We start from the raw sequence: 25,425 nt of genomic DNA, 5'->3' as shown, positions 1-25,425 counted from the left end.
ACATTTCATTGAACATGTAAAAATTTGCCTTTTTTACAGTGCAAGGCAAATATTAGAAAACAGACAACAATTAAATAATCAGCTAGCTTACCAATGAACACAATTCTTTACATGCAATGCTAACTATTTTATAAATTGGAGCTCTCCAAACAAAAGTTTTCTAGAAATATATATGCTGATTTTTTTTCTGTATACACATAAGAATCATTGCCCAACAAGATCCCAAAGGAATGGGCAGGCACAGATGTCCAAATATTCATTTTAAACTAGCTTTCTACCCTATTCACACAAGAAGTGTGCCTAGCACACAGCTCTGAGCTATGCCTGTGGGAGTATATTTTTCCCCTGAAACCATACAAAATATATTTCAAATAAAATTTCCATCATTGAAATACAAAGTGAAAAAACAAAAAAAAAACAGAACCAAAACCACAAACCAAAAAAAACCCTCAGTGTCTCCTTCCTGGATTGAATAAATAATTCAACACCGACAGGAGCAGGCAGTGGAACAGAAGTGTCCCACACCTCTAAAGGAGGGTGAGTCACTCTGTCTCTCCTACCTCTGTCACAATTTCTCCATAATTACCTCCTCCTCCCACTCACCAGTGGCCAGCAGCTGGGAGCATAACAGGCCTCAGAGGAGCTTCCCTTGTCTCAAGCACAGCTTACACAATACCTGAGCTTTTTCTCATGGAAGACATCTGAGCTTTTCTAACCCAGCCAGGAAGGGGATGGGCAGGAGGGAAGGGGAGGGGGACTGAGAGTGAGTGAGAAGGAGAGGATTAGAGAAGTAAACAACCAATTTTCCTTCTCTTCTCCCATAAAATCAAATCATTTGTGTCCACTTGCAAAATGCCAGGCAATCCATATGGGCTGCGTGAGCACCAGTCTTCCATTAAGGGATCTCCCTTTCTGCCTGCTAAGGACACACAAAACTGAAGACAAAGGAGAGATTTTCCTGCTTTTCACTGTCCTCTCACCACAGTCACAATTGCAAGTCCATCTTATGGTATCCAAGAGGAAAGCTAAGTTCAGAAGCCAGATGGGGCTGCATGGATTTTTTGGATGAACAAGCACTTGTAACTAGCCCTGAGCTCCAATTTTGTTGATGCTGGAGAGACAGTAATTTTGATCTCAGCTGCAGCATAGTAAACATTATATTATGGTCCAGCACGTGAATAGCAGGCTGTAATCTATTCTCTGTTTCTTCTATAGGAAAAGCATCATGATTGCACAAAGATGGGTCAACGACAGCCATGCAAAGAGAATGTTTCATACCATCCCAACAGAGCTGCACAACTTGAAAGGAAAAATATGCTTGAGAAACTTTCCCAGAATATTTTCTCCCTTCTTCTATCCCAATACTTTCATAAATGTCAAGTTTGTTCCTGCATAAGCCCATGAGACTAATTGACAGTTGTGCCTAATTAAGTGTACGTCAAAGCTTATTCAAGTGGAGTCACAAACGTCAAAAAGCTAAAGGCTAACATGCCTATAGTTTCTTATTCATATCCATAATAGAAAAGATGAATCAATAGGAAAGCAGTGTGTCAGAGAATTTATCCAAAGAAAGTATCTTCAACTGCAAAAATGATGATTATTTCTACTAGCTGGTTCTGAAAGAGTAGATTTACATAATTTGGATTTCAGAGTTGCATTCAAACAGGAACTATGTTGTATTCAATTACCTAAAGGGCCATCATCAATCTAACTTCTGCAAGTTTCTCTTTGAAGTTCATAAGCAATTAAAGATCTGTGAAGTTAAAGAAGACCTATTCTCTCTTTACATAAATGTACTTCAATGAAGCTATGGTTACATATTCTAACTCAATTTTACAGGAAAAAAACCCAACAGAATAGACTTAGATTGTAACTGACATTTCAAATCAAAGTTACTTTTCTGATACTGTCCTTATTCAATGTATAGAAAGCATGTGGCATAAAATCTTTAAGGCATCCTACTGAAAAAAAAGCAACCTTCTTTGTACTCCTTGGTTGAGCACAGAATCTTTCATGTGAAAAAGACATTTGAAATCTCTCTCTAGTTTTGCAGTCCATGTTTTTTCTGCTGCCAGAGTAATTTATAACCAGGAGACTAAAATACGTTTGGAGTCCACAAAGAAAAGAAAATATATACACCTACCAGACTGATTAGTGAAGGCATTAATCCTAAAAAATGTGTGTGTTTTGTTTGCCAATTTACTACTTCAACAATTGCCAGTCAAATATCGATAACCCTGTTGGACTGAAGTTTGGCTTAGACTCACCTCTGAAAGCCTCTGAAGGAATTATCTTGTCAAGGTGGCCTAAATTACAAGTAGAAGCACTTCATGAAAAAATCATCAAATCAAATGCAACAGGGCAGTTTTGCCCTGGCATTTCTCCCAATGGTCAAATAGATTCTCACTACTACTTCACCAAATCTTTATCCAGACCTGAACTAAGCAGGAATATTGGCACAAAAAAAGTTGTTGCTGACAAGCTTCATTATCATTATCTTTCATTAATTTAACAGATGCTTATAATTTCATTAGCATTTTAATGATAAAGAGAACTTACCATGTCAAGAACAGATTGTTTTAAATTACCTGTAAATCTTTACAAGAAAGAGCAGTTATATTTATTCCAAAGGCATTTGCTTATTTCGGCTTATACTTGTTAAACACTTTTTTACAACTTCAATTTTGACTTCCACAGCAGGAGTTATCTAAATACTGGGAATGCACGCTGTGGACAGACTTTGCAACAGGCACTAATCCTCACTGGTCCCTTTTACTCTTGTCAAAGAGGAGGAAAAGAGGTTTTCAGCTGACCCAAAATGTCTCATTTTACTAAAAGTTTTTCTTCTTCCTACACACGTTTATCTGAACAAAGAAGTCCCTGTGTAACAGGTGCTGCTCCTCTTTAGCCATGTACACATGGCTTTGCATACACTGCAATGCACTGGGACACTGATGTTTCCATAGAAGTTAGGAAAGGTTGTAATCTTTACCCAAATTTAATCCGCCTCTAACAAATAAGGTGCGATGGATTAAGCAGTGCATTTTTGGGAACAATTAGAAGGTCTTGTATCTGTCCCTCCTGTGGCAAGATGTGTCCCCAGGGCCAATGAAGCAAGCTTTAGCCTGTTGCCAACAAGGGGACAGGAACATAAGGGCTTGAAGAATCTCTAAGAACATCCCCACTTTTCCAGCTTCACAGAAAAAAACAGAATTCCAGACTAGTTAAGACTGCAGAGGGAATCACAGTTATCCTTGGCCATGGTAAACAGTCACTGCTCCTCTTCTTCAAGTAAAAGTGGCCCCAAGATCAGTCAAATCTCAGCACACAACTTCACCCTCTGCACCTCTTGAAAACTATTTGTGACACTATTACTTCTGTGATTTTCTCACCAAGTGCTTTTCTTTGTCACTGAAAACCACAAAAAAGTTTAATGCCTGCTCATTAATTCCTCAGATTTGGGTCATTATTAGACCATTATACAGAAAAACCTCCAATTCAATCACAGAACATGCTCATATAAAACACATTCATGAATTATTTCAGCTTACTTAAATAAATGAATCATGTTTCAGACTTGAAAGCATTCTCTTCCAACATCTTTATTAAAGGCAACTATAGAGAAATCTAAAGCCATACTCAAGTCTCTCCTGCTTTCCTGTTACCTAAAGATGTTACTATAATATTTTAATCCTCCTATCAAAAGAAGCAATCCACACTCAGAGCAAGAGAGTGGAAGAATAAACACTCTCAAGACTGAATAAAAGTATTTGAGTGACAAATTTCTATGCATTGGACAATCTACATCCACCTTAACCTCTACATTTAGTATATCAAAATCATATTTATGGACAAATAATGATATCTACTGGGGAGAGGGGGGCTGCAGAGGGACAAGATTGAGACAAAACTACAGGAAACTGGAATTTCAGTATTTTAGACAAATATGTTAGAAAATTAATTTTAAAAAATCTTCGTCTTCTTGCAGTTGAAAGCTGAAAAATCTTATTCTTCTTGCAGCCTTTCTAATAGTTTTCAATAACAACTGGAATCCCCAAAGGTTTTTTGTGGAAGATACCAGAACAGATGGAGAAGGAAGTGAAGGCCAATAATTAGAAGTGAAACAGAGTATCTTGCATTTTCCCTAAATAGCTGCATTACAATTCCCTGCCCATCACACCAGGAAGAGCCCTGTCCTTCCTGTGCTTGCAGGACATGTGACTCATGCATCTGTCCCTCTGTGTCCCCTCCCTCCCTCCCTCCGTGTCCCCCTGTGTCCCTCCTGTGGCTCAGGACCCCACACCTGCACGCTGAGCAGCAGAGCTCACAGCAGTTGTGCTTCACTATTTATTTCACACATTTCTTCTCGCCATTTCCATTCCCAATCCAAGCAACGCCACAAGCGCTGTACTGCTATCAAAGCAAGTTTGTTAGCACTGGCTCCTTGTCAAGTCTAAGCAATTAAATAAATTACAAAACATCCTTTACTATATTTAGAAGAAACATGCTGGCTGGAGTACAATTGCAATTTGTTATTATCTGTAGATACTATGGAAATATTTGCCATTAGTTTCTTAAAAGAGATAATTCACTAGACTTCTAAAGCAACCCAGGCTGTTTGTTTGACTGAAAAATAGAGTGCCATGTCAAGGCTTAACATGAACAAGCTCAGTAAGCTGGATTTTTTCTAATAAACCAGTAACAACTATTAATAAATGCAATGCTCTGGCCTACATTAAGATCAGCTGAAGTTTTGCAGTCTATCCCTATTTCTTTTTCTCAGAATCCTCTAGATGGGTAAAGCTTCTCCTCCTGGTTTCCCCAGACTGAGTGAGCAGCATTACCCCCTCCTCTGTTCTTATCTGCTTCTAGGAAACATTGCTTTGGACTTGTTTTCACTTTGAAGTTTTCCAAGTATAAAAGAAAAAACATCTGCATCTTTTTCAGCTCTCTGTTGTCCTGCCATCTGGACTAATGGAGATATTTATGAAATCCTGAGGATTCTTTTACTTGTTTTATTCAAACCAGCCCCCACCCTTACCATTTGTACTGTCCCAACCCAAATACAATGAAAGAAGGTGTTTGCTTTGCTGCTGCCACCCTTGAATGAAAACACATCAGGTAACAACTACTGAAGGCACACTCTTGTCCAGAGCATGGTGCAACTCCTGTAACAGTCTCCACCATTTTCCTCAGTGCATGTGCTTTGGTGCTGGGCACCAAGCCTGCAATTGTCCCAGGATCTCTTCCCTTCTGGTTCAGGAAACACAAGTTTTCTTACAAACTGAAGCTTCCCTGATAAAGAAGAGGAGCAAAAGAGTCCAATATACATTACCTTGAAAGTTTCATAATTTGGAGGAAAGCACTTCATTGCAGTTTTTTTAGAGTCCGTTATCCCTTAACTGTCACATAACAGTGACATTTTCTCAAAATCCAACTCTTACCCATAATTCTGGCACCACTGGTGCCACCATCTAACCCTCAATGAGCCTCAGCACTGGCTTTCTTCCAGGAGGTACCTAGCTGCTACCCACAAAAACCAAACGAGTCTGTCACCAGGAATGCTGCTGAGGGAATCCTTTGTTGTTTCTTGGACAAACAGATTTATGTTTGCAGCTGGTTTCTTGTTCCTTCAATCACCTTCAATATGCCAACCCACCAGCTCAGTAGTGCTGTGCACAAAGGTAAGAGGGGTCTAGACAGATAGATCCTCACAGATGCGTCTCATCCCTTAACCACCCACATTAGACAATTTCCAACGCTCTTGAATGTCATCACAGCTCAGAGAATTTCATGCCTCATTGCTTTTCCTGCTTAACACACAATCTCCTATACAAAATACAGTTACCCAAGTTGCTTCTTGTTTTCTTTTTAAAATTTTTCAATTGATATTGCCCTGCAAATATCCTTCAGATAAAAGATTGGTGCAAGAACTAATTAGGTTATTCAAACAAGTCTCTTGAAAATATTGGCAACGGAAACTCAGGTCTCCACCAAATGAAATCTATTTTCCTCCCAATTAAAATTCTCAGATTTCCAGAAATTTCAAAAGAAGTTCACTCCACCCCTTGGAAAGAGCACAAGAGTTCTGTAGGTCATTCACCAAAGGAAGGCAAGTACCACAGATTTACCAGTGCCTTACAATATCCAGAAGTTTCATATGTTTTTGCTGTGACCCCACAATCATGAATGATTTCAGCAAGCCAAAAGGTATAATAAAACACAGACCATGGAGTCCTGTAAAAGCTTCCCAGCATTAATCAGTGCCATGGTGCTTACTTAAGTCACTAAGGGTATAATCCACCACCTCTGTAGCATTTCAGCATATACATATACACATATAAACAAACAGCTTAAGGCTCAGAGGTAAATAATAATTTCATTTCAACAGGGTGCTTTTGTGACTTTGGGTGCTGTGAAATAGTGAGCAGCTATCAAGCCTGAACAAACCTGGGCTGTTGTAATTGTGTGTTTAGCTTTGAAGATCTGTGAGAACAGCACACCGTGTGCCTGAAATGTGCCCCCTGATTCTTGGGGCTGTCCTGTGCAGGAGCAGGAACTGGACTTTGAAGATCCGTGTGGGTCCCTTACTCAGAATAATCTGTGATTGTGTGAGTATTTGCAACTTGACCCTGGAAGAAGGGCAGCCTGCTATTCAACATGAAAATATAACCTAGAAGACTAATAAACTGAATTTCACTGGCTTTTCCCCTGCTATCCTTCTTAGAATTAAACTTAAAAGGGTTACTAGCTAGCTGTCTGCTACAGAGCTGCATTTAAAATAACTTCTGGGGGAAGAAAGAAACAAAAAAATGAAAAGAAATGGTGTCTGAATTTTTTGAAGAGTTCATAAAAGGGGACCTCAGAGCACAGGGTTACAGCCAGCATGGGGTCATGGCATTAAGAAGATCAAAGTCCACAAATCCTGTCTCTCTTGAATCAAGGTGCACTGCTTTACTTATTCTCAAAGTCAGCATTGATGAATAAGTAAGAACTTCAAAATTTATAAAACTAAAATATATGCTATCTACCCTCTATTTATAAAGGGAGAAGGAAGACAAAAGATTTCAAATGAACAGATCTGGTAGCCCAGACCACCACACTTGTGATGTTATTGAACATTAATTAAACACCAGTACCTGAATAAAAACCTTATTTTGCCTTGGGGTGCAGCAGTGCTCCAGCCTTGCCAAGGCTGGGACATAAAGACTTTTGATGCTGTTATGTTTTCAAAGAATGTATGACATGAACTTTGACAACTCCACCCTCAGATTATCTTCAGAAAAAGAGAAGGAAAAAAAAAACCCAAAAAAGAAAAGAAGCAGGTAACAGAATGTTTCTGTTAAATTAAATTGAGATTGGATCAAATAAGAATTTTTTTTACTCAAACATTTGAACTGACTGAACAGTGCTTCAACTGATATAAGCCTTTCAAAAAAAGGCTTCTTTTTTCTTCTAGTTTCCCAGAGACTAATTAATATCACTTTAATATGATTTATATCACAAACTAAATGTAATTAATCAAACACTATGCTGAAAATAAAGACAAGCTTAAAGCATTTTTTGAAAATGTGCTGTGCAGCCTGCATCAGCTCTCCATGATGACACCAGGAGCAGGCTGGGCAGCCTCACTGCTCCTCTTCTCCTAACACTCCCTTGAGCCAGCACAGGGAGTCAGACCAGCTGTAAACAGACACAAACCAACAAAAGAGAAACTTGCCTTCAAGCAGCCCAGAGAGCTGGTCGAGCTGAAGTCATGGCTGGGAAACAGAGAGTACCAGGTCGGTGGCAGCAGAAAAGAAAAATTTTGTTGAGCACTGATGTATCTTATTGTCATCCAGACTCATCTGAACTAGCCCTCATCTTCCCTGCAGTGTAACAGCCAAATTTCATGCCTGCCACTTTGTGTTTCTGGTTATTTCTCTCAGGATGGTGTCTGTTTGAGCTGCCAACACAACAGCGTTAACTCAAGTTCACCTTATGAACACAGCAGTCCAGCCCTGCATTCCCAGAATAGGGATTCCTGCTCATGTGCTGCATTGGTTATTACTCAGCTCCTGATTTCCTTTATATACTTTGGCATAATTCATTTTTCCTTTTCTTCAAAGGGAAGATTTAAAATTACTGTGACCCCATCAGCTCTCTCACTGCTCTGGAATCTCTTTTACAAGTACCACAGATCTGTATTTTCATCCATGCAAGTATCCTTGTGGTGTGTCTGTCAGAGCCAGTGCTTTGAAGATTCTGGTTCATTGATACACTCTGACACGTTCTTGCAGGCTTTTTTTGTTTATATTGGCAACTGTCACATGAACATAACTGATCTTTCTAACAAAAAGTAATTACAAACTGGCTCCATGCAACCCAAACTTTTGGTTTTATCTGACTCTCACAATAACAACCCAAATTTTAATTTGGTCTTCTGTAAGCATTGTAAGTGCACTTAGAGAAAGATTTCTTTATGTTTGATGCTTATTTATCTCATTTTATTTTCTAATATTTTTTCCTACAGATTCCTGTTGCTCTTTCTTCACCATTCTTAGCAATTCAAACCTGTTTCCCATCTCCTACCCCTACATATAGTTCTTTTGCTTGAGTCTGTAGGAATTAGCCAAATTATTCTTGCAACATTTCCTCACTTGCCTCTGCCATGAGACAGTTTGCAGCTGCATTCTTTTTAGGGTTTCTTTAGAAGAACTTTCAACCCCTTACAGTATGCTTGATAAAAGTAAATATCCTGATAAGGATACCTTACAGAAAAAAACTCAATCTTCTTTTCAGAACTACTTTTACTACTGGTTGTTTGGTGTGTTATCATGAACAACATTTTGCTGCATAATTAAAAACCAGGCAAAACGGCTATTCTGTCATTTTTTCTTCTACTAAAAAGCAGCTCCCCCTCAGTTCTAATAAATAATGTTTTTACCTATCTTAAAATAACTGCAAGATTTCACTCTAATTTTAAAAGCAATAATCAATACTTCATATTCAGTATCCTAAATGCTAGTTTAAAGATGAATCTAAGCATCAGAAAGATTCCAGCTTGCCTCCTGGAATAGGTAGTGTATTCCCCCCTTTCACTTCTAAATCCCTGGTTATGTACTGTGGTAAATAATTGAGCCTGTAATTCTGAGTAGTGAGGAAGAAGCAATGAGCCCTTCACCTTTTTTTTGTTTCTATTCTGATGCCTGATTTAAGAATGTGCTTAAATTCCCAATCACTGGGCTTTAAACTCACATTCAAACATTCTTATTAATTCTCCAGAGTACCACAGATCTCTAACCTCACTTCATACTTTGTGATTGGCAAGACTGAAGAGAGGATTTTCTAACTGAAAGGCAATGCACACTAAACAGAAAGCGTATGGTTTGAAATATGACTTTGTATGTGTAAAATATTCAAAACTTAACAATGAGAGTTGAAACTATATATTATTCAAAGAAAGAGTGTTTTGGTTTTGTGAAGTGGAAAGAAAAGGCAAAAAGCACAAAGGAGCAAAAATACTGCTATTGCAAAGGCGTGGCTTCCACCCCCAGTGATGCTTCTAGTAGCTATAATACCACTCCCAGCAAAAGGGAAAGCAAAAACACTGAAATGCTACCCAGATTCTTGGAGAAATAATTATTCATGTAAGATTTTGAAGTCACAGTTGACGGCATTTGATGAGTATATCAAATATATATATATGATATATATATATAAATCTTATATATATATAAAAATCTTGTATATAAGATTTCTTTGTGTCATCATATATATATTTGATATATATAATCTATCAAATATATATATGATGACACAAAGAAATCTTTTAAATACTTTATAATACAACTTTGTTTTTCCCTTTTAATTGCCCATATTTACAAAACCAAGAGAAGCAAGCTGGCTTGTATAAACTTGCGATCTGGAGCTATGATGTGTGACGTAAAAACTCTGGCAAATAATTCAAACATGGATCTATTACTCTGGTGTAAATCTGTCATCATTCCTTTTAAGTCCAGAGAATCACCAGGATTAGCAGCAATTCGAGTGTGAAATTTGGCAGAATGACTTCAGCTGGAGGAGCTCTGTGCAGAAGTAGCAGCTGCCAGGTCACTAGAGTGAACCTTCCCCAGTGCAAAGCAACAGCAAGACAAGGTACCAAAGTATTTGTTACCAGTTTCATGTCCTCAGTTTGATCTGCATCCACAGAAACTGCTACATGCTCTTTACTGACTAATAGTTCTCAAAGTGCTGCACAGAGGAGCCCACCGAGGACATGAAACATGCCAACACTGCATGAGGTGCTTGTAAGAGGTGAACAACTGATGTTCCAGGGCAGCACCTGTAGGAGGAACCCAGCAAGGGAGATGTGCAGAGTGACTTGAAGTGCAGGCAGGGCATCACAGCCCACCCTCCCCTCTCTCCATTACCACTTCTATTGGACTCTCCCTCCATCTCCATGCAGATGCCTGAATCATATCATCTCACATAAATAACTGCTGCAGTAGCATGCTAAATCTGCAAGGGAAGGCTCAAACACTGGCCCCTTAGTTAAGGTCAAGGATGGTATGTTTCTGTGGATGCACCAGACATAGTTTCACAGTTCATCATGCATTCCAGAATGGGTTTTAAATATGCCACGCATCTCCCCAGCAGATACAGCCTTCACAAGAGTGAAACCATACCCCAGAATACACTCAGTGCCATGTAACCCAAGGATTCCAACCAAACTCCCTAATTCAGGAGCTGGAGTTCCTTAAGCAGGGGATCAAGTAGGCAGCTCTGAACTTGCATTCTGCAGTTGCAGCTCAATCACCTGACGAAGGATCCTGTATTTTTTTACACAGCCACCTCCAGGAGAAGCAGAAGTGATCTCCCTCCACCTCCACTGGTGGTACATACTCCCTTGTAATTTCTGTGTCCTTTTTCCAGAATTTTCAAAACAGATCTGTGGAACTACTCAATTTGAGTCTGGGAGAAATTTCTCCATTACTACAGAATATACTGTCAGCAGAAGGAAGATCAAATAACTGAATTTCAGATTAACTTGCTTTTATGCATTTTGACCAGGAAAATGCATGAGCTTAGTTGGTTTCAAAGAAAAGATTCTTAGGCATTTGAAAAAGTATAGTCAGATTGGAGGAAATAGAAGAATAAATCCATTTGCCAATAAGAAAGGGCTTAGATTTATGACAAAAAGGTAAATTATTCTAAATCTACCTCAAAGATCCAATATGTATCAAGTTTTGGTGGTTTGGGGTTTTGTTTTCTTTGGTTTTTTGTGGGTTTTTTTTGTTTTGTTTTTTTTTTTTTTTGTTTTGTTTTTGTTTTTTTTGTTTTTTTTTAATTTTAGGTCCATTTCACCATCTTTGCAAAGACAGTTTTTAATCTTAGAGTTTTCTGCCAACATAGAGTTTCAGGCTTTTTTGACACCTTTTCGGACATGAAATTCAAACATCTTCTATTAAACAATTTTCAAAGTTGCACAAAAAAACCCCATACAAAGTGAAATTTAATCCTCAGGTTTTCTGTTATAAAAGAGCAGAAATCTATGTCCCATATCTTAAGTGCTTTATGGAGCACACTTGAATTATGGAATACACACGAATTGATTACTGTGACTAATGCCTCAATTGGAATTTTAAAAAAGAAAGAAAAGAAAGGAAAAAAAGAGATCAGTTTATCCTTAGACAACACCGAAGCCAGAATACAAAACAGCCATAAACATTTTCTTTTTTTTCCCCTCCAAATCATTGTTTGCAACAAAGGATTTCAGAAGAGCAATCATTTAACATGAAAAAAGAAGAATAAATATGCCTCCAACACAAACTGAGAAACAGTCATCCTGTGACATGAGTTCTCACCGGCAGCAAATTATTTAATTCTTGTGAATTAAATAATCACAAGATTATTTGATCCATTGTGAAAGATAGGAAAAATTAACTTAAAATGGGATAAGGAGAAATCATAAGAACAACTGGATTCCAGTGTGGCAAGCATCAGAAAACTGCAGCTGACTTTGAGATTTCAAACTTTAGTGCCTATAAGAACAGAGGTTTTAATATGATAAGCATTGCCCAGTATTTCTATTACTGTACACACATGTTCAAATATAACAGCAGAGAAAATCTGTAAATCAATCCAAAACCACCCAGCCATCATATGTTGGACTTGGTATGGATTGATAAATCGCTCCATCGGGCAGTGGTGCAGAGTTAAAAAAGACTTAGACAAAAAACTACAGAAAATAAAAATATCTGGACATTTTGTCTGAAAAATTTTTAGTGCCCTTGGTCATGCAGTGAAAAATATAAGAAAAAAGGTATAAATAGTAAAAATGCTTGATGTACTTCCAAATAATATTTGAGTTGAAAGAGAAAGGGATTGACCTGCCAGAGTAGCAATTAAGGTGAAGGAGGAAAAAGCCTAATAAAAGCCTAATAACCTGGTCACAGCATGAAGGACAAAGCTCAAACTATTCACGTGTCCTTCAGATGAAGGAAGGACTCGTAAATCCATCTCTGATAAAGCTTATTGTGATGAGCAGCAGGTACCTTTTAACTGGGAGAGGATTTACAAATTGAAAAGAGTGAGGTAAAGCAAGCTTTGGGAAGTCTAGAAAACACAAAAAGTTAAAAATGGACACCCTTGGAAAAATACATGACAGATATAGAGGCTAGAGGGGGTACAGGTATTTAAAAGACTTCTGAGGTGAAGAATTCGGAAAGGTTTTGGAGAATAGAGAGAACTGAAATAAAGAGATGTGAGAAAAACAGGTCTGAACATCATGGAAAGCTTCTTGACACCAAGATTATTCTGAGAGATATTTAATGCTCACGGTGGCAGCCTTTTTTAGCTGAACCAAAGTGCGGAAATAATCTCCTAAGAGATTTTGAGATTCTCAACAGCACATGCATTTGTATCAAGACTGAATAAAACAGTGCTGTACGTACAAGAGAAGCAATTCTGCTCTGGCAAGGAGAGGATTAGATGACCAGCAACGAGTACCATGATTGCACTTGTTAAAAACAATTTGCAATAAGGTATTCATAGTCATTCATTTTATGAAGTATAAGCATGGCCTTGCTTCATTTAAAGAATGCCATATCTTTCATGCTTTATCATGAGCTTTGATCAAGAGATCAATAAAACAACATTTCACAGAAGCAAATAAAACCACAAGCATATGTAACTAGCTAACACCAATGAAACCCCAATGCAATGCATTTTATTGAGTCCATTTTACAGCAAAAGAGTGAGTCCTTCCTCCACAGAGTTGTCAAAAGATTAACATTATAATATAGAAAAAGATAGAAATAGCTCTATATTTCTCTGTATCTCTATACAAAGTAAAATGATCTAGCTTAAAAAACAAGAACATTTATTTCTGTTTTAAATTTGCATTTTTATTTTCTGATGGTACTTGCAGTCTTTTCCACTTGAAGTGCAGAAGACAATATAAACACTAACAGTGTTTATTTTAATTCTGGAATTATGTACCTATTCCTGTGGAGAAGTAAAGCAGAAAAACTTTTAACAGTTCTGTTAACAAGTTTGGTTGTTGACAATTGAACAATTTAGTAGTTCTCAACACAGGAGTAGTTGCAAATTCTGGGAAAAGAAGGTTGCTAAGATTCCCTCTCACTCTGCAAGTGGAATTTTCCACTTCATATAAATACTATTTTTGTCAAAGAAATTTGTACAGTCATGCTACCACTGCACATGAAATGGAAAGTTCCACAGCTGTAATGGAACTGGGAGCTTTTGTTCATGGAACACTTTTATTTTCATATTAAGGACAAGCATGCGTCATAGTCAAAAGCAGCATTGCTTATCTTCCCAGTAAATGCAAGATTTACAAATTTTATTCCTAAGCACCAGTTGTATCTCATTTTAAATGCTGATTTTTCCTAATGCATTCCTAGCAAAGTTCATGAAACACCCTGAGCACAGCTGCTAGTTGCCATGTCCCTTACATCTATTGTAACAATCAGCTTGCAAGCAAAGCACTGGGAGCTGAATCAGCAAAAAGCAGAAGGAGCTTCCATTTAGGGACATTGGGATCTGTGCAAGTGGCAACAAAGGAAGGTACCTAGCCATATTTACTCTTTCTAGAATGATACCAAGTTTCAGCCATTACTCCTACGTGTATCAAAGCATTTTGATCAAAATCTGATCATTGAACCACAGAATCTCAAGTCCTCCAATCCATCTACATGAAACAAGAATTCTACGTTAAATCTACAATGTCAGTCAAACAACACATTATTTGAAAATCACTTTACCATAAATAGCACTGAAAACAGTGGGAACAAAAGAACAGGTAAGTGTTAATATTAAGCTGGCAAAGAAGAGGAAAAAAAAAAGACTGGCTCCATGGAATTTTGTGTATTCTCCATACTCATGTGTATCTCAAAAAATAATAATATCTTTTAACAGATCTATTGACAAGAAGCTCCAAAAATCCCTAATACATGTCACAGTTAAAGGAATGGTGGGAAAGGATATGTGATATTTAAAGAATAGATCGAAAATAATGGCAAGTGTCAAGATCTTGCTCATAATCTGGAACTTAATTACTTTAAAAAAAGAGGAAAATAATTAGAAAGATGATAGCGGTTAATGGTGCAGAATAATTGATGGAATTATAACAACTGCTTAGGCATTTCAAGTATCATCCTTCAATAGCAAGAAAGCACTCTTCTGTCTAATAAAGGTAAAAACAATATAGACATATCAGCCACTTAGTCCTAAAGGTCTGGAATGTCACTGCTCCATGCTTTGCTTATGCTATGACAATGCTGTAAGAGCTCAGCTTAAGTTTTGTCACACAACACATTGACATTTGAAAGGGTGAAAGGTTGATGATGTAGGTTAGAATTTCAGTTTCATTAAGAGTGTTAAGAAAGTCTAAATAACTGGGGACTTCATAAACTCTATTATTTGATTTGAATTAAATGCTTGCTTTGGGTTTGAGACCCAAAAGACTGCTCAGAAAGTTTCATATCCGAGACAAATGAAAACAAATAAGGAAATCAAACTTCAAGCAAGACTTGGATGTGTTTCTTAGTACAAGTAGGCTAAATGATTAGAATACAACAAATTGAATAAAATACAGTAAGGTTATCCTCATTTTAGATGGGCACAAACAGGTGTAACCAGAGCCATAGGTAACCAAGAACCACGTGAGTATCTGTCCAGTTTTCTGAAGTCTAAGAGAGACATCCGGGGGTATCCTGTGCTGTTGCCAGAGAATGAAGCTGTTCTGTTTGCCTACATGAAAACAGGGTTTGTTTGATGCTGCCAAGGAAGCTCTGGAGAGCAGCTGGTTGCACTTTCCATTCTCCATCTTTCTCATGGAGGAGAAAAGCATTCTTTGATAATACATAACAGTTCAAACAGCGGGGAATCCCACATTCAGTAAATGCAGTGAGGGTCACAAAATACAGAGCACTTACACAATACTTCAACTGGAGAAAGTGGCACTCAAAATCAGCTAATTCAAGATTGCAAAGGTGCACACTGCACAGACAACATGCATACATACATATTAAGAGGCAGAATTCCCACAGTATATCCAGCACCAGCAGTTCACATAGATTTGTCAAATATCAGACAAAAGTTACTCAAAATGATAGTTTTATTTTCATTAACTTAACACATCTGTCACTACTTTTTCTTAAGAATGGATTTCCTCATTTAGCATGCCTCTTCATAAAAACTACTATAATTCCTATTCTCCCTGCTTTAACATCAATCATCCTTTTAAAAATTCTTTTCTCTCATAGTTGGTCTCCAGCACTAGTCTCAACAGTGTTCAGTCTGACTTTCTCATGGCTTTTTCACCCTGGTTTTTTTTCACTTTTACTAGTCAGTAAAAATTCCAAATCCAACACTCTAAGATAAAAAAACTGATGATAATCCCACCCAATCCCTTTTTATTTTGTTATTTTTAAGAAAAGCATTGCCTTTTTTAGCATACTTCCTTTTTCAGATCAACACTGAAGTTAGATGAGAACTTCAACTTTTACTGCCTTTAGGACCTGGCTCTACTTTTGTAAAGCAGCTCTTGTTCTCTGTCCCATCAAGAAACTGAGAAGAAAGCTTGAGCTGCTCTCCAGGTGGCATATATTGTACATACAAGGAGCTCTTCCCTTTCCATGCAATTCATTCCATCAGGGAAGAAAAACCACAGTTTTGAATTTTAAAGCAGGATCTCATGTATAATTTATAAAAAGGCCAATTGCATCAACCTTACTTTTTCTGGTCTATTTTCTGCTTCAAAGTGTCCCATGCTGCTATACTTCAGCCATAGGTGCAGTATCAATTACTGGCTGTAAGTGACCTTGCACTGGCATCCATTTTGTTGCTATCAACAATCCCTTGAACATTACAGATTTTTGGCTGGCAACATCACCTACTGCTTTGTTGTTACTGCTTAAAGTTGCCATAGAGACAAAAGAACAGCTGAATAGCAATCTTAACTCTCAAGAAATGGTTACTCTTTGGTAATAGGATGCTACTTGTCAGTACGGAGTCTCAGGTTCTAATGGAATTTATTTGCAAGAGTGAGTTTGGAGTCAGAGCCTTGCTCAAAGAAAAAATAGAAAACAAGGCAAAGACAAAAGAGCCTTGTGTTTCCTCCTGCTCACTGTAGTTCTGCTGCTACTGAAGAGGCAAAGGAGACTGTCTCCCTGCTGTGGCACAAGACAAACACAGCAGATGCTGACTCCAGCCCCATACCCTGAAGGATAAAACAGTCACTGCACAAAGACCCTTACCTTATTCTCTCTTCTTACATATATATTTTCTCTTCTTATGTCTCAAAATGGTAGGCAATAAAGAAGCTCCATGATTCATCTTCCTCATCAAGTAAAGTGGTTCACCACCTCATGCAAAGTGCTTCTTCATCCACAGATACACAACACAATATAGGAAAAAAATTAAGGATTCCCTCCTTGAATTTTTTCCTCTAGCCACACAGATCTGCTTTCTCTCCAGTACAACCCTTCCTGCGCAGAGTATGTGCAGAAGCTCAGACTAACAGCTGAATCCCTCTGCTCACTGCTCCATTAACTCATATTACAGTATAACTTGCAACTGATGGGAATTGAGCGCACTCAGCCCTGGGACACTTGGCATCTTTCAGATTCCAGTCCTAGGTTTTGAAATCCTTCCATGTCCCCACAGCTCCTGAGTGGACAGAATGCATGGGATCAGAGTAAGCATTACCTTTTCTATCTTAAATCCTGTTGTTCAGAAGTCAGAGAATTTCTAAAGATAATTATAAATACCAGATTATCCCTGGTTTTGTACAAACAAAACACAATAAATCAGAACCTTGTCCTGCAAAGTCATCCCACAGACAGAGCAAGCAGCTGTCAGGAACAGCTGAAAGAATATTTTCCTCTTCAAGAGCCTTCACCTCACCCTCAACTTGACACTGTAGCCCTGCTCCCAACATCTTAGTGATGGCATGAACACAAAACCAATTCCATGGGGTTGCTGCCTGATGCTCCCCCTGCAGCAGGAGCAGTTTTAGCCCCTCCATTTCCTGCCCCATGAGCAGACTCTGACTTATCTGTTCCTGTGCACAATAATAGTCAGGAGGAATATTCTAGCAAGACAAGTAGTAGGGGATAACGCAGAAGACAAGGAGGAAAACTGAGATACAAGTGATTCTTCCTCCTCATCAGGCCTCCCCTCTGAAGGATTCCTGCACACCCTTTCCCAGTCACTGAATTGTGTCACCCCCTGCCTCTGCTCCCCACAGCCCTGACATCCCACTTGAGGCTCCTTTCACCTCTACCCTGGCCTCTTGTGAACCCTCAGCTTTCAACAGCCTGGCCTCTGTGCCAAAATACATTTTGTTGACACTTCAGAAAGAACACTTCACACTGACAATCACGAGCTTTTGCTCACAGTGGACAAAATCTGCTTTTACTAAAAAGCCTTGAATTGACTTTGGAGCTCACACAGGAGCAAAAATATTAAATGTTAATATATGAAAGGGCAGGCAGGCTACAACAGTGGAGGTCTGTTCCTCCAGCTTGGGAGTTTCCAGCTGAGTGAGAACATTCTAATGGTAAACTGAAATTAAGCTCACAGATTGATTCTAGTTTTAAAAATTCTGATCTACAGAAAAGGTGCTTAATGTGGAAAAAAATCCTTTAAAATTACTACTTTTTGGTTTTTTTGAGCAAGTAATTTTCTATCGGTTGAGGGAGAAGAAGATACAATGCAGCATCTCAGACATCACTCATCTAGGGGCTGAGGGACAAGATGTAAACAATCACAACAAACAGAAGGAGTAGGAATATAAAAGCAACTTCATCAAAAAGAGGGCAAGACCATATTTTAACTGAGCTCCTTGCCCACTCAGGAGTTACCTCAATCCAACCTCAGCTTTGCCTAGCAGGTCCTGCTCTAGGCTTGCTCAGTCACACAGATTGCACATCTTAGGCAAATCACGTGGGCAGATGCCCAGTAAGAGAAGAGCTCCTTTCAAAAACACAAAGTGCTCTCCTCTGATGGAGGAGAGAGGCAGCAGCCCCCATGACAGGGATGCTGAGAGCATCCCTCAGGGTGCCCTCACAGGGCACCCGCTGAGAGCATCCCTCAGGGGCAGCAGGAGGCTGGCCGGGCACCACCCCACCCACACATCAGCAGCTGCTGGATTCTGAGCCTGAGCCACCTCCCAGCCCCAGCTACAGACAGGGAAATGCAGTCTGGCACATCACTGCAGGCCCATTGCCAAGTCCAGTTCGACACCTCTCTGAAAAGGGCAGCTAAAGGGAAAACACAGATATTAATAATAATAATCACAGAATTAACCAGGTTGGAAAAGACCTTCAACATCATTAAGTCCAAGCTATGACCAAACACCACCTTGTCAACTAAACCATGGCATGAAGTGCCACAGGCTATCATTTCATAAACACCTCCCATGATGATGAAAATAATAATAAACCACAATGACATTTCTGATCCTCGTGCCCCCACAGTCAAGGCTGAATGGAAGGGAAAGAAGTCTGCACACCATAAAATGAGGTAAAACTCAGAGAAAAGGAAACGAGTGGAAGCCTCAGACACTGTCCCAATGGCATTTTTATCAAACATGCTTGGAGTTGCTCTCACCTTGGGAGCAAAAAAATCTTTCATGAAACACAATTTAAAGAAATGCGCAATGGGACAGAAAAAGTTTCAGTTTACAGCGATATATTAAAAGACTATTTTATAGGGGGAAGACTTTTGGAAAAGAATTTTCAATGAAAAAATTTCCAGATAGAACTCTAAAAGAAACCAAGCAAGACACTGATAACACCAAAGGCAAGTTGTATCTGAAGATTAACATACATTCATAACATATGATGCATAATGAAATGGTGTATGTTTAAAACTTAATAGCTGTTCAGACAAAATTGTTGTGAGGTACACTGCACTAACATCTATGTGAAGCACAGCTTAATTTATTTAAGGAAACCTGAGAAAAAGCAGATATATGACCTCTTCAGACAAAGTATGAATCTTTCCTTCACATGACTGAAATTATTATAAACTCTTGACTTGCAGTGCTAGCAGTTTGCCGAGTATTTCAGCTCCTATATTTCTATTTTTAAATACCATAAATAAAGAACAGTATCTGGATAAGCCAGGGGTGAAGGAGTAGTGCTCTCAGACTACATAAGAGCAGGGGGAGAACTGCATTTAAGACTAACAGTAAACAGAGGTCAAATACATAAAGTTTTTAAAGCTTATCAAATCACAAAATCAAAGAATGATGCAGAAATTGGTAAACACACCCACAGATTATCCAGCAACTACTAGCAATAACCACTACAAGCAGAAATTTAACCACTGTCTTGCTGTATCAGCTAAGAAGTTCCCTGCTGCACTAGTCTGTGAAAAGGTGGCTTCCTTGGTGGGAAGGCACGGGTGTGGGGAGCCTTTCCCCCAGCAAGCCTGGCCGAGAGAAGCTGCAGTGCTGCCCTGGGCAGAGCTGCCACAGCCGCCGTGCGGTGCCCTTGCAATAGCTCAAACTAAAAAACCTTGCTGCCCTTCCACCATGTCCAGCTTTAATCTTTTTTGATCCTTTTGGTGAGAACAAACATTCCAGATGCAATTTAATTGGAGCTTGCGTATTTTCTCAGAGGTCAGTGGCAGATACATCATTATTTATGTTCATATTTCCTTAGGGAATTAATCGTTAGGGTGTCATGGTTTTAAAATTCTGATGAAAGGCCTTCAAATTCCCCCTGGATTTGTATTCATAATTGACAGTATTACATAACTTTTAAGTACTGAATGACTCACAATTGGATACAAAATACTGACTTTGTAGAAACTTTGTTATGCTTCCTAATATTTCTTACACTTTCTTTGCTCTGAGGGTCTAGGACTTCAATCCCTGATGTTTGGATTTACAAGAAGCAATTCCTCTTTTCCAAGTAGAAGCATTTCCTTTGTTTAATTTTAAAAAGCAAAGACAGTGGAGAGATCCCAATTTTTGTTGCAATTGCATAACTACATCTCAAAGTACTTCTCAGGCAGCTGTAACAGAAGGATTTCCCAAATCTTACAACTCCAGCTAGGAGCAAATAAATCCAGAGGTTTGCAGACTCAGAATGTTAAATGTATCTGCATGAATCTTTCCTATTTAGACTAAGTATTAGAAAGTTTGAATGTGTGTTCTGTGGTTAGTTTTTCTGTAATCGACTCACCTTCCCAGTTCACAAAGGCTGCTCATTCCTGTTGACTCAAAATGCTCCTCAGATCCTGGTAACGTATCTTTGGAACATTAAGACTATCACTAGCTCTTAAGTATCACACCACAGCATAGTAAGTCTTTACATTTAATTTGATTAGAATCCTGTAGAAAAAAAAGTCATTTACTTGGTTTTGTTTGCTTGTTTGTTCCATTATTATTAAGCTGTAATAGGATCCCATCCCGTTCATTATTTGATACTATTTCTTAATGGCCAAACTTGAACAGGGACTCAGAAAGTAAAATGATAGTGCTCCTAATATCCCACGGGCAGACTGCTAAAACAGTAAAGTGACACCATTTACAGCTGCTGGAACTAAGCATTTGGTTTAAAGGCCTCTCATGTAATGAAACCTGTTTCAAAGCACCACATAGGCACAGAGAATGTCACTAAAAGCAGTTCCAAGGCTGCTGCATGCAAAGGAACAGCAACACCCAAATGGCAGAATTCTCAGTGTCACCTTTATGGCCCTGGTGACCAGCCACTAGCTTCACACTGTGGGGAAAGCACTGTTCAAAAAGTATCTGTGAGTTAACCTGAAATAAACAATTTTTAACTAAATATTTTAATGAGGTTTTTAAGACTGTTCAGTTCAACCAGACAACACCATTCCTACCTCTAATACCATTATTAATTTAAAAGGAAATTACTATCTGAACCCCTTGCTGGTCTACAAATGTTTAAGGCATAAATACTGTAAGCAAAGACTGTCCCTTAGTTTGAGACACTGTGGTTATAATTAGGAATGACGAGATGGAAGAAATGAATGGTATTTCAAAAGCTTAATATTGAGAAAACCAATATCTATAGCAATCTATTCAATAAAGCAAATGGAAAGTGACCCATGGGAAAGGCAGGAAAATCAAATAGCTTAGGACTTTTAAAGGAAGATCAGAGAGCAATGAAATTACTCAGTGCAGCCTATTTTCATGTGTTTCAATATCAGTTTCACTTGTATTTCAATTGTATTTTTAATATTAAAACTTATAAAATGTATTTTAAATGTGATAATTACCATAATTTTAAAATTTAAAGAACACAGAACCACAGAGTAATTATGTAGTCTCTAACACTGCTCATCTTGAATTACATCCCTTACTATTGAGTATGCTCAGTGAAAAACTGATTAATTTTGTTCTACAGCTAGAATTCTACTTAATCAGAAATGTACATCACTCCCCATGGACACTTTTGCACTCAAGATGAAAAACTAAAATGAAAATACACTCCCTCCCTTTTATGAATTTACTTATCTTCCATTTAAACTGGACAAAGACCAGTTTGGATTGCTGATCCTATTTTTATTCTCACACATGCTCTTGTCCATTAGATTTATTCCACTAACCTTAGAGAAATCATATGAGTAGAGAATAAACATTGAGCAAGCCAGCCATGGCTTTTTGAGCAGAAGCACAAGCCCTGGTAGAATGTGACCAGCAGCACATGAAGCAATTGATGGGCAGTGGAGATGGCGATCAGCTTTTTGTTTTAAAGCATCTCAGAAATACAACATACCCCTTCCGAGGCCAGCTCCTCATCCCACTGCAGCAGGCAGCAAAGCTTCCAACAAAACTAGCATTACAAGATAAAAGTTTCAGGGTAAAGGACAACAGTCACAGGGAACCTTCTAAAACCTGATCATTCAGCTTTATAGCTCAGCAGATGCCATAAGCTATAAAAAGAATGGGAAAGAGAGATGGACACCCTACTCCCTCACCTCCTGGTATTCCCTACATCTTTTACTGGCTGAACAGCTCCTCTTTCATTGCCATCAAAATCACATAAGCATATAAATACTCTTTCAGTTAAACCATAGGACTGAGTCCATCCTTATTTCTCAATCTTTTCAGAAGCTTTAAACCTTTGAATTACTCTCTTTTCACGTGCTTTCTTGTTCTGCTGTGCTGTTACCTGTCATTTTACAAAGTTGGTGCTAAGTCTTCAAAGACCATTCCAGAACTACTTTTCAGACCTGTTATTGAAATTTCTACTTCTTTCAGCCTTGCCACCACAACATGGTGACAGACTTTAATATGTGGTATCTCAAGTCACTGAAAAGCAGTTGGTAATATCAAAAAACTGGTTCATTTTTGCACTGGAAATAAAACCCATGAATCAACTTAATAGCAGGCCTGGAAGTATTGCCAAACTCCATTAAGAATTAGCTACCTTTTCAGAATTCTTCTAATTTGGTATGTACCCTGAAGTAAACCTAAAACCTCCTGAAGGGAAAACAAATAAACACAACCAAGAACCCACCACCACAACAACAACCACCTAAAAAGCCAAGGAATGTAGACAAAAGTATATATTTCCTCATTCCTTTTACAAAGTTATCACTGGATATTGCTGGATAAATATATAGAACTTTTTAGAGGAGCAGCTGATATGTGCCTCACTTATATGACAGCCACTTGCTGTAACTACTGCATTCTGCCCTTTTGTTTCATCAAGGCCTCCACTACATGGCAGCAAGAACTACTTATCCAATAACCCTGTAGGGCTGTATTCCTAAGTAATTTTAAGCAACATAAAAGTAATTTAATGTCTCCAGAGTCTGCAATACTTCTAATCCTATTTTTAAATGTATATATTACATATACAAGGATGTAGTCTAACTCAGTTTATTTACAGCAATGAACAAAGACTACTTTAAATTGAACACAACTGTAGGACTATATGACAATTTTAGCATTTTGGGGGGCGGTGTTTTCTGGGGGGTTTTAATACTATCAGTTTAATACTGTCAATCATTCAAAACAGGGTATTCTACAGGCTTAGAACACCATTCCAAGCTGTTAAGCAGTGTGGTGAAAGGCATGAATGTTTAATGTGGTGAAAGGTATGAATGAGCACTTCATTGAACAAGAAATACAGGTAACTAGGAGCAAGGTATAGGAGGACAATCTTGGGCATTCTTTTGCATTGGACAGATGACTTAACATTTAATAGTGCATGTATTGCTGTACAGTGACAAAGGGGAAGAGTTCCAAAAGAAATTTTCTTTCCTCCATTCTCAAATTTCTGTCTTTCTTCAGGCTCCCCATAAGAATCTACAAAGGACAACCTGATTCTGTACTTATCAACTTCATTTTAGCACAGCCTCACCAAGGGCATGCATTTTAGTTACTGCGTAAATACTTGCTAGAAGCAGAGGAAAATAAAAATCATTCAGAAGTAGTAGCTTAGCTACTACATGAAACTTTCTCTTTTTATACAATTACCGCACAAGCACAGCCATACAAGGAAGGTGCTAAAAAAGAAAGCAATGCAAATAAAGCTCTGCATGGACATGAAGTTCCAGCATGGCCCGCAGGTGGGTTTTGAAAATGACATACAGGAAGTACTCTGTGTTAATCATGGTGAGATGCTTCATCCCTTGTGGATAACTGCACTTATCACTATCATACCGGTCACTACCTCTTCAAGTGAAGGAATCTGCTTTAACAGGGAACATTGGACATGGGTTTGGATTTATGCCTCAAGGGTGTATTTAAAAGTTCTTTGGGGTACACTACACTTGGAAACATGGAAGACTGAGGTACATTTCTCTTTGGTAATAACTGTTAATGAAATGACCCAATAAAACAGATTACAACCACAGACTACAAAATGAAATTTAGTTTCATAGTATAGGCTAAACCTCACTATCTGGTTTGTATTACTGCAACAGGCAACGCATGACTAGGAAGTTTGCCACATTACTTTTTATTGCAAGACCACATTTCTCAGTAACTTACGTAAATCTATTAGCTGAAGTTTTCCTTGCCTAGTTTCAATTTGTTATTGCTTTAAACTTCAAGTTATTTCTGAGAACAGTTATTATGAGTAACTTGAGTGCATATAAGCTTGAACAAATTAAAACTGATAAGATATTAGCTGATTAAGATCATCTGAAGCTGTCCACTGCAATGAATTCTTAAAATTTTGAGGGAATTTCTCATATATTCAATGACTTTGGTACATGAAAGAATTTCCTAAGCCTTTCCACCTAATCATTGGTTTACTGATGTACCTTCTGAAGTGTTGAAAATCATCTTTCCCTACCCTCACCTCTGCCTCAGAGAGATTTCAGCAACCTCCCAGAAACTCTGAGCAGCCTCTGAAAGGAGCATGTGACTTCTAAAGCTGACGCCATAGCCAGCACCTTCACATACCTGGTCGCTACAACCACTGCAGCACAGGAAAACACCGCCAGGGTAAGAGAGCAAAATGTCCATTCTCAAACCCAAAAAATTCACCTCAGCCCCAATATCCCAGTTTCCTCCTTTCATTCCAATTGACAGATTTTTTCCAGGAGATTGAGGACAGACAGGTTTTTCTCTAAACCATTGTCTGCAGGTAGCACATGTGACTAGCAATTGTTCCCACCCACTGAACTTGGGGAAAAACAATACTTTTCTGAGTTCTCACAGGAAGGATAATGAAAACAAAAGTCATGTTTAGCTTCCTCTCACAGGTTCCTGGATTCAGCAACTTTTTGCTTGAACTGAAAATCGCCAACTTTTATTGTGAGTTAATAACATTAGGCTTGTAGATCACAGAATAACAATAAATAAAATTGTTATAAAATAAAAGTATACTGTCCCCTGTCCTTTCTTGTCCCCTTCTGGTTTGCACTGAAGTCAGTGCATTCTTGCACTTTTACCTTCCCTCCCACAGTGAGGACAAAAACCTC

The 25,425-nt window shown here is 38.4% G+C and overlaps 1 protein-coding gene across 7 annotated transcripts in view; it reads right to left on the bottom strand.

The window, feature by feature from the left end:
- ZNF385B (zinc finger protein 385B) overlaps positions 1-25,425 on the bottom strand; it is a 147,868-nt gene that overhangs the window by 53,158 nt on the left and 69,285 nt on the right. The window lies entirely within an intron of this gene.

Source organism: Melozone crissalis, unplaced genomic scaffold (genome assembly GCF_028551555.1).
Source record: "Melozone crissalis strain CALT ecotype California unplaced genomic scaffold, PUWL_Pcris_2 ptg000023l_1, whole genome shotgun sequence".
NCBI lineage: Eukaryota > Metazoa > Chordata > Aves > Passeriformes > Passerellidae > Melozone > Melozone crissalis.
This window is presented reverse-complemented; position numbering and strand designations above follow the sequence as displayed.